A 10515-nucleotide genomic window follows, 5' to 3' on the forward strand; every position below is an offset into this window, starting at 1 on the left:
TTTTGTACACCCCAACCTTAGTTCAACCTGTACTTCAGCTAACATCTAACTGCCATCCTTCAACCAAGCATACCACTTGCCCTGTGCCTTTGCATGGGTCATTGCCTAGAACTGGCTAAAGGATTGGAAAGGCTTTCATCGCCTTGAGGAAAGTGCCTCAGGCCTTCCCTACCCACCTTCCCACGACAGCCCTAGATAACCATGCCCTAGTCCCTTACGCATAAGCCAGGTGATGGTGATGCATGCCTGTAACCACAGCACTCTGGAGGCAAAAGCAGTCAGATTTCTGTGATTTCGAGGCCAGCTTGGTCTACAAATCAAGTCTAAAATAGGTAGGGCTACACAGAAAACACCGTCTCAAAAAACAAAAAATCAACCTGCATCAATTTTTAACTGAAGGCTATTGATTTTCAGTATTTTATTTTATAGGCCAGTATCACTAAGTACATTGTGTGTGCTTTTTTAGTAGAGATTGTCACTTCTTTCTTATTGCCTATCATAGTACCGTGATTACATCTCAAAAGACAAATAGCAAATGTTTGCAATTGCTTCCTGACTGTGATAGAGACACTATGCAAAAGGTATATCCCTTTTCATGCTAGTTTTAGTCTTATTTCTAACCTTGTGTGTTCTCATTAGATGAGAATATGATAATACTTGAGCTGCTGTGGTGGCTCATGCCTATATTCCTATCACTGAGGAGGATGAGAAAGAAAGATTGTTGTGAGTTCAAAGGTAGCTTGGGATACATAGTAAAACTCTCTCCCCAAATATATAAATAACAGATGTGATCCTATCTGTAGTACATGCTGGTTGAAATCAGAATTTTATCAGGATTTCTTATAACTGTACATGCATATTAACCTCAGCATGGTTTTGTGATAGTATCTCATATGTTCTTAATTTCCAATTGGAATCAATACTAGTTTAAATATAAGGATGGTGTAATAAGTAATTTTTAATATTTTATTTTGTGGAAGAGGCAAGCTATCTTCCCAGAATTGAGCTGAGCTTATTTTCTACTGTAGTTTTCTTTTTCTAGTTGATTCATACTACTACTTCTCTTCTGCTTTGGCACATTCTTTCCCTGCATAATTTCAGTCTCATTACCAAGGGTAGAGCTCTAAATGGTTTGTCTTGGAATTATTGTTAAATTCTTGTGGTCCACAGGATTTCAGTAGTATGACTACTTTCTTCCCTGTGAGACAACTCCCCATTGAAAACAATATTACTCTCCTCACTTTTTTTTTTCCTTAAAAAAAGGAAAGAAAATTACTTATGGGTTACCACAACACTCCTAGTTTTACTTTTTATGAAAATTCATTTACATATTCAATATACCTTACTCAAGTCTTTCTATATACTGTTTGTCCAGGGATATTAAAAAAACAATGACCCCAACATGTTCTGCCAATATCTCATAAACTACTGGGAGTATTAAATACATTTACACATATGACTATGAAACATTGGCACTAATGATAGCATTAATAACAAATATTCTTAAATAGGGCGATGGTAAATTTGATGTTAATTTGACCGCACGAAAGAATGCCATGCTAGCTGGTAAGCATCATCTCTGGATATCTCTGCAAAGGTAGCTGAAGAGATGGTCATCATCTGGTCAAAAGCTTAAGTGAAGAAGATGCATCCTTACCAGCTGGCATCAGATAGAAGAAAATGGCAAGGGAGGTGTAAATGTAATGGGCTTCCTGTTCCAGAGCTGGGTCATACCTTCCCCACCATAAGACATCAGAGCTCTGGCTCTCAGACCTTTGGTTGAGGGACATTTCACCCCAGCAGGAGTCACTAGATACCCTACTGCTCAGTCCCTTGCTGATGGACTGGATTGTCCCACCAGCTTTCCTATTTCCCTAATTTGGAGATGGCAATTTGTAGAACTTCCTGATTTCAACAGCATAGAATAAATTATCATATTTAATCACTTAGTATCAGTTTGTCTGCCTGTCTGTCTATCTATCTATCTATCTATCTATCTATCTATCTATCATCTATCTATCTATCACCTATACAATTGGTTTTGTTCCTCTGTAGAACCATGTCAGATACACAAAGTTTTACTAAATTCTCTTAGCCGTGTATACAGTTTGAAATTCTCATTTCAAGGTTTATTGTTTACCCACAGTCCAACAATAATAAAAATAAGTAATGATAAAAAGTCACACTCATGCTGCCTTAGCATTAGAACAGCAGGTCAAAGTCAACAGCACCTACATGGTGTACAACTGTCCTTGACTCTAGTTCCAGTGGTCTGATGCCCTCCTCTGGCCTGTAAGGGGACCAGGAATGCATACGGTGTACAGATATGCATATACATATGCATGGGCAAAATGTTCATACATGTAAAATCATAAAATTTGACATAAAATGATGTTAACTGACAACCTACAATAAAATCTTCACACCTTTGGGACTGTGAGTATAGTAAAGTCCTCATAGTTCTCAATATTAACCTCTTCAGTTGACAGAGTATGCACTCTTTTTCTAGCAAAAATTATATCTTTTCGGTTTAAAATCCTTATTAATCTCTGCTTTGCTACTTTTTAAATTATTGTAAAATAGAAAACACTAACATTAGGAGGTTTTCAAGAACTAAAGAAAGCATATAGCTGTATTCATTAGGGGAAAATCCAAAGCTCTCTCAAATTACAAAGCAAGGATCATGCAGAACTGCCTAGACAGGAATATCGGAGAGAAGTACCCAAGGGCAGACACCACAAAACAAAAGTTTAGTCTGCATGCTGACGTTGATGTAAGTCAGCCACTATTAATCAAGATGCCTAACCAATAAAGTTTGTGTAAAACACTTGTTGTCTTATCTAAATGCTTACTAAACACTTATTCCCCTTCAATTTTCTAAATCTGTGAAACTTGTTTCCTAAAAATCATCCCAAGTAACTTAGAATGCAGAGCTGACAATACAATGGAATTCCAGGAAAGCACATTCATGCCTTGAATTGTTTAAATTGTTTTTCAATTGCAGGAGAGTTCGAGGAAGCTAAGAGTGAAGAATAAGAATGGCCAAGATCTTAATCCTTCTAAACGTTCCTATAATTATTAATCTGTATTTCGAACAGGAGTAAAGAAACATACCTCACCAACCACCACAGTGACGAAAGGGAAAGGTGCAGAGATTTGACCTGTTCTTAGGTCAATGATCCAAGCATTTTCCAATAGGTCAGCAGGGGGTGTCACCTCACCAACCCTTCTTATCCAGTAAGCCATTGTAATTGCAGAATGGTTAAGCAGGCAAAGTGCTCTGGTGGAACTCACCCACAGCTTCGGAAACTCCTTGGCATCTTCCATTTAATGCTCTATTTTCAATTGCTTTCCAAACAGTCTGTGGGAAATCAGTCTATTGCTGTTGAGGTCTGTTTAAAATTTTATTGCATCTTTTGTAAACATGTTTATTTATCATTGTCAGGATAACTCGTGCTTTTTTTTTTTTCCACAGTAGCATGAATACTTTATTCAAAGCAAAGAGATAGGGCAGATCAGAAAGAAATACCTTGTCAGAAATGAAAGCAGGACATATGAGTAACAGTATTCAAGGACCCCAGTTACTGTTTAAGCTTCCTTTTATGAAATTCATAGTAAAAGGAGCTTGGTTGCTAAGAGATGTAGCAGGTGGTTCTCTATTTTTTTAGCTTCTTTTTTTTATTTTTTTATATTAATCACAGGTTATTTACTTTGTATCCCAGCCGTAGCCCCCTCCCTCATTCCCTCCCAATCCCACCTTCCCTCCCTTGTCTCCTCCCTGCCCCTTTCCAAGTCCACTGATAGGGGAGGACCTCCTCCCCTTCCATCTGACCCAGCTTATCAGGTCTCTTCAGGACTGGCTGCAATGTCCTTATCTGTGGCCTAGCAAGGCTGCTCCTCCCTTGGGGGTGGGGGTGGGGGAGTGTCAAAGAGCCTGCCATTGAGTTCATGTCAGAAATAGTCCTTGTTCCCCTTACTAGAGAATAACTCGTGTTTTAAGGATGATTGATTCACATTTCTCATGTTCCTCAAAAGAAGCAGAATCAGGAAAACTTCCCATGTAATAAATGTAGGAACTTTGGAACAAAACATTGAACACTTAACAAATAGACTGGGTTCCGTCTTTGGAATTCAAATGGTGCAGTAAGAGCTGATATTTCATAGTTGCCTAACATGTGGGACACTGCCTAAGGCTCACATGATCAGACTGTGGACCTAGGATGCTAAGGTGTCTGAGGACAACAGTGGGAGAAAATAAAAGGGGGATGCAGGACAGAAGGAAAGGAAGAATTATAAATGTTTGGCTGGGTATGTATAAAAAGAAAGCTTTTTAACTTAAAAATTGAAAGTTGAGAAAGAGGCAATGCTTAAGAAGAATGACAGGAGAATTCTTGTTTCCTTTTGCGTAGCAATAAAAGCCAGAAACTGACTGGTGCTGCCCTGCGCAGGGGCCATATTCTTTGCTTCTTCTACCTCCTCCCCAGAAGCTTACAATTCAGCCTTCACACCCTGTGTGCTGAAACCGAAGCAGCTGAACTGCTCCTACACAGTATTATACATTCCATGTCTTCTGCGTTAGTGGGCACAAATAGTTGAACCACTTCTGGCCCTACTTGATCTTTGGTCCAGTGAAAGCCATTTTCACAGGTTAGTTATTTTTAATCTTAGAGTCATCCTGACAATTAGAGACATATTAAGAAAATTCATCAATTTTTGCGTAGCAGTTGATTTTCCCAAAAGATTGGCATCTCTATTAAACAAAGTTCTCTTTAACCTAACTCTGTACCCAATGACTTCTATGCATACACAAAGGTAACATAAGCAGTGTGTGTTTACTATCTCCTCACCATAGATAACACAACCGAGACTGTAAAAACATTAAGTGTTGAGTGGAATTTCAATGACAACTCAATATGTTATGGATTAACAAAGCAGCTCATTTGGTGATCTAGCAATATTCATATCCTAGGAACAAAAGTATTTCAAAGTAATTGTATTGAATTTAAAATCTCAGTCTTGAGATGGAGAGATGGCTCAGTGGTTAAGAGTTGGTTTGAGTCCCAGCACTGACATGCAGCTCACAACTGTCTCTTATTCCAGTTCTAGGAGATCAAATGCCCTCTTTCGGCCTCTGTGGCCACCAGGTTCGCAGGTGGTACATAAGCATGCACACATGCAGAACACCCATACACATAAAACTTAAAAAAAAAATTAAATCTTGCTCTTGTCCCAGCACTTGAGGTGTGGAGACAAGAGTTCAAGGTTATCCTTAGTCATATTCTGAATTTGAGACTAGCCTGTACTATATTAGATCCTGTCTCAAAACAGCAAAATCCAAAACAGGCGAACAAAAATAAATAAATAACCTGCTGTTAAATGTGATTAGTGCAGATAAAAGATTTAAAAATATTGAATGAAGTTGTATGTGGAAAACCTTGTATGCCCTTGAAACGATGACTGTATTAATAACCCTGCCCTGCCTGGAAAAGAAGTTTCGAGAACATTTACATGTACAGCATAGCTCATTAGGTTTCTGAATACCCTGCCTAGTTCTTTAAAGGCTTCTGGGTAGTTAAAGAATAACACCAGGACTGTTTCTCTTTCCCTAGGGGAGCTGCTTATCCCTCAACATCCTGTGTGGGGATCCCAGACTTCCACACGCAGAACTGTGACTCCTCATTCAGATTAACTGCCCACTGTAACTCCCTTGTTCTGAATGTGGTCTCCAAACCGTTTCCCTCAATGCTTGAGTTTATAGGGTAATTTGAAGAAAAGAAAGGGGGCTTTTTCTATTTTTTTTTTATTTTTAATTTTTAGTTTCAAGTATATTTGATGATGTACCAGTGAATTCTAAGACTCTCACTCCTACGGTGGTTTAGAGTGCTGCATCAGAGAAGCACAGGGAAGCCAAATGTGTTTCTCTAAAGAGTAATGCCAATCAACTAGAAGCCAGACTGTCTGCTTGTCTTTGAAGGTCTCTGACCCTTCCTTCATCACCATGCCCACCCGCCTTTAAGAGCACTTCTCATCATTCTGGTTTCCTATTCTCAGCACTCCATTAAAACAACAAAACCCAGAAACTTGAAAATTAGCATACATGGACTGACACAGTCATTCACAGCATGTTAGTTATTGTTCTATTGTGAAGACATCATGATCAGGAAAAATTTTAGAAGAAAGCATTCAATTGAGAACTTGCTTACAGTTTCAGAGGGCAGTCAGTGTGGTCACAGGCAGGCAGGCATGGTGCTGGAGCAATAGGGAAGAGCTGATCAGCAAGTTGCAGGAAGAAACAGAGAGAGACACTAGGCCTGGCATGGGTTTGTGAAACCTCAAAGCCCACCCCCAGAGACACACCTCCTCCAACAGGCCACACCAACCCCAACAAGGACACACCTTCTAGTCCTTCCCAAGCAATTCTATTACCTGGGGACCAGGCATTCAAGCATATGAGTTTATTCTCATTCAAGCCGCCATACACAGGAACCTCTACTTCTATGAGCAACCAATTTAACATGCAGATGGCCCTTTATCTGAAAAGTAATTGTAAGCAGTAAGCAGAATATAAAGGAAGTAGAGTGAAAGAAAATTGTTTATACAAAGCATTCCTGGCTAATGCTTTCATTTTCTCTGTCTGCTCTTTTAATTGCTTCTGCCCCTAAAACTTGAGAGAGCCATGTACACCAAAAACACACCAGCCCTGACCTCATTACAGACTCTGTGTTGGTGTTTTTGTAGGTTTATGAAGGGCCATTTATTCAAAGATAGAGCCTCACTGTAGACAGGCTGGCTCAGAACTAATTACACTGTCTGCTTTCCGGAGCATCAAAGCCTACATGAGAAGCTGTGGTGTGCCCAGCTATGTGACAGGAGTAAAAGAAAGGAAAATGGGAGAGTCTAGTGACAAATAAGGAAGTAAAATCTATAGACCCACAGCTGAATTCAGAAGATCGTTAGAAGAGAAACCACTGGGTAAGGCAGATGAGTCTGTAAGTTAGCTCCTGCATACTATAGCACCTACATTACAGTACAGACTTTATTTAGTCTTCAAACCCCACTTTGAGTAAATGATTGAATGGGTAAATGGACAGCTGAGGCAAGATGGAGATGAGTAGTAAGAGAAAATGGATACTTTTGAGGAGAAGCCCAGCAATGACCATTTCAAATTTACAGCAAGTAACTACTGTTTTATAAAAGTCTATGTAAATCCAGCTGTGTTCCACACCAATAACCGCAGCACTCAGGAGGCTTAACGGGGGATTGCTGAGTTCAGAGGGAGACTGGCCTCAGAGTAAGACCCTATCTCTAGATAAATGATCCCATATAAACCTACAAACATAGTAGCACATAGAATTGCATCTCTGAGCTCATGTAAAACCCTGAAGGCATTGGCTGATGGCATTTTTTTGTCAGATACCACCTGAACAATGACTATTGTGGCATTCAAGTGTGTTATCGGCTAGGATCTGATATGCCATCAGTTCTGACCCCTTCCTGAATTGGCAAACGAGACATGATATACTTTTGTATCCCTAGGTGAGTGAAAGGAGAGAAACGTGACAGTTTTACCGACTTATGTAATTCTTAAACACAATCTCTAAAGAACCTTAGCAAACACGACCATGCCATGGCATAGGTGTCGAGGTCAGGGGACAGCTTGGAGAAGTTGGTTCTCTTCTTCTATAGTGTTGGTTCTGCAGAATGAACTCAGGTAATTGGGCATGATGGTGAGTGCCTTTACCCACTGAATGTTTTTGATGACCCTTCAGGAATTTTAGGTCAGGCTTACCTACCCAGTGAGTTTAAGGCTGGGCTAGGCTACCAAGAGAGACCATGTCTCAAAAACCCAAAATAAGCAGGTTACAACTTGATTCAGCCTTATGATGCTATGAATGAGTAACAATAAAAGATTTACTCTGTTGATTGGGAGAACATTCAGAGTTGAAAGGAATTAGGTGATTCCCTAATCGTTTAGCTCAATAATTACTAAAAACAGTCAAAATCACTTTTATTTTTTAATAGCAATTACAATTAATGACTCCAGATTAGTATTTTCTTTGTTTATTTTACTTCTTATTCTACTGTATTTGTGTTTTAAGGCATGAACATGCTTCTTATGTCATTAATACAGATACCAAAATGTACATCTCATTAGCTTAATTTTTTTCTATCTTTATCAAATCAGCTGGGAAAAAGAGATAGTAGGAGTACCTTTGGTTATATGACTGATTCTCCCTCAAAATAAACAACCTAATCAAATTTCCCTGTTCTTTGAAAATGGAAGCTGTGTCTTACCCCAAGTAGCTGATAAGGTGATACTTGAGAAATGTTTACAAAGAAATTATATGTGTTTGTTTGCAATTTTGGCTTTTTTAAGTGTTTGTTTGTTTTGCTACAGGATCTTACCTTGCTTAGGCAGGCTTTGAAAGTACTGTGAAGTCAAAGGTAACCTTTAATTTCTACTCCTCCTCTTTCTACCTACAAAGGACTGTACCCATCATGCCCCTTTTTGTTTTTATCTATTAAGACTGAGGGTTCTAGAGCAACGAAAAGACAAAATGTTTAAAGGACACTTGTGAGGCTAGAGAGAGATGACTTGGTGATTAAGAACGAGTACTTGCTGCCTATTAAAAGGAATGAGTTCATTTCCCACCATCTCTTTAATGGATTTTCTGTAACTCCAGTTCCAGAGGATCGTATACCCTTGGATTAGTTAGGGTTTTATTGCTATGCATAGACATCGTGGCCACAGCAACTCTTATAAAGGAAAATAATTGGCTTGCAGTTCAGAGGTTTAGTCTATTATTGTCATGGTGGTATGCAGACAGACAGTGCTGGAGAAGGAACTGAGAGTTCTATATCTTGATCTGCAGGCAGAAGGAAGAAACAGTGAGACACTGGGCCTGGCTTTAACATCTGAGACCTCAAAGTCCATCCCCAATGACACACTTTCTCCACCAAGATCACACCTCCTAATAGTGTCACTTCCTAATAGCCCATGAGGGCCATTTTCCTTCAGACCACCACAGCCCTCTTTTAAGATCTGTGGGCATAAGTTATGTACATATTGGACACACATACATGGAGGCAAAACAGTCATACATATGAAATAAAAATAAGTAAATGCTAAAAGAAAGAATATGATCAGAAACATTCTGTGTGAGAAGTAGAATGCCTTTCTCTGAGGAATATTCCTTGCAACCTTGTGGCCAGATCTCCAAGCCTTTCATTATTCTTCACTTATGATATCTTTCTACTTCTCTAATAGAGCTTACTCCTATTTTTTCCAGTCATGACCTTGTATTGGGAAATCATTTTACTCCTATTGTCACACCAAAATGCATTTGAATAATTATCTTAATTACCATTCCTAGAAGCATTTGCACTATATATATATGTGTGTGTGTGTGCGTGTGTGTGTGTGTGTATGTATATATTGTGGAGTGTGGTTACACACACCTGTAGTCCCAGATCTTGGGAGGTAGATGTAGGAAGACTTGAAGTTCAGGTTTCATCTTCAACTACACAGGAAGCTCAAAGCCAGCTTAGACTATATGAGATAGCATCAAAAAGCTAGTAATTTTAGATTAAAGGAGTGAAATAATAAAGGTGATTCCAAGAATTGTTTGGAGAGAAAATAAGTAGAGGCAGTGACATAGTGGAATAAATAAAGTGGTAACTTATGGTGGATGGAGCCCAGATGTTGTAACTTACGTAAACACAGACTCTAGAGATCTCTTAGCTCTCTTAAAGAGTATTAGTTAAAGTGATTTATAAAGTACAAAATAATTCTTTTAAACACCTAATAATAAAATTCCACAGAGCTCTGTATTAATGTCTCTTGCCTGTATCAAAGTTTAGCTCTGAGACTGTACCTCTAAGTTTATTATAGTCAGACACCGTCAAAAGTTCCATCTGAGATACAAATGTTATCATCTGAAATGAGTGATGATTTCCTACTCATATTCCCACAAATAATCACTTGAAAAAGGCCATTTCTTTCCCCAAGAGCTCCTTAAATTAACAACGATAAATGATACTCATAAATATTTACAGTTGTTTGGAAACCAGGAAGCCAGCTGGGGGCTGACTTGCCATGAGCATGACAGTAATGCCACCATTGAGGATTTTGAGTGACACAAACTATATCATGTCATTGAGAAATTCAGATCACTTACTCAAGGGTCAGTGACCTATTTGTTATTACAAAAATTTCACTAGCAAATTACAACCTTTTCTACTCAGTGAAAAGTTTATAATACAATGAAAAATGGTGTAGTGAGACAAAATATGTAGAAATACACATGAACACATCCAAACCCATGAAGAAAATGTTCATCATAAAACATTCTTCAAAAAGAGAAAGAATTAGTACATTGGATAAAACAAAAACAAAGAGATTATTTACTGCCCTGATCAAAGTGATTTAGAAAAAAAGATACATGTTTGATTTAGTTTTGTGTGTTAGAAAGAGCTGTATTTCATTTGTTCTTTAACTCTCACTGATAATTTCGT

Source organism: Meriones unguiculatus, chromosome 11, assembly GCF_030254825.1.
Source record: "Meriones unguiculatus strain TT.TT164.6M chromosome 11, Bangor_MerUng_6.1, whole genome shotgun sequence".
NCBI lineage: Eukaryota > Metazoa > Chordata > Mammalia > Rodentia > Muridae > Meriones > Meriones unguiculatus.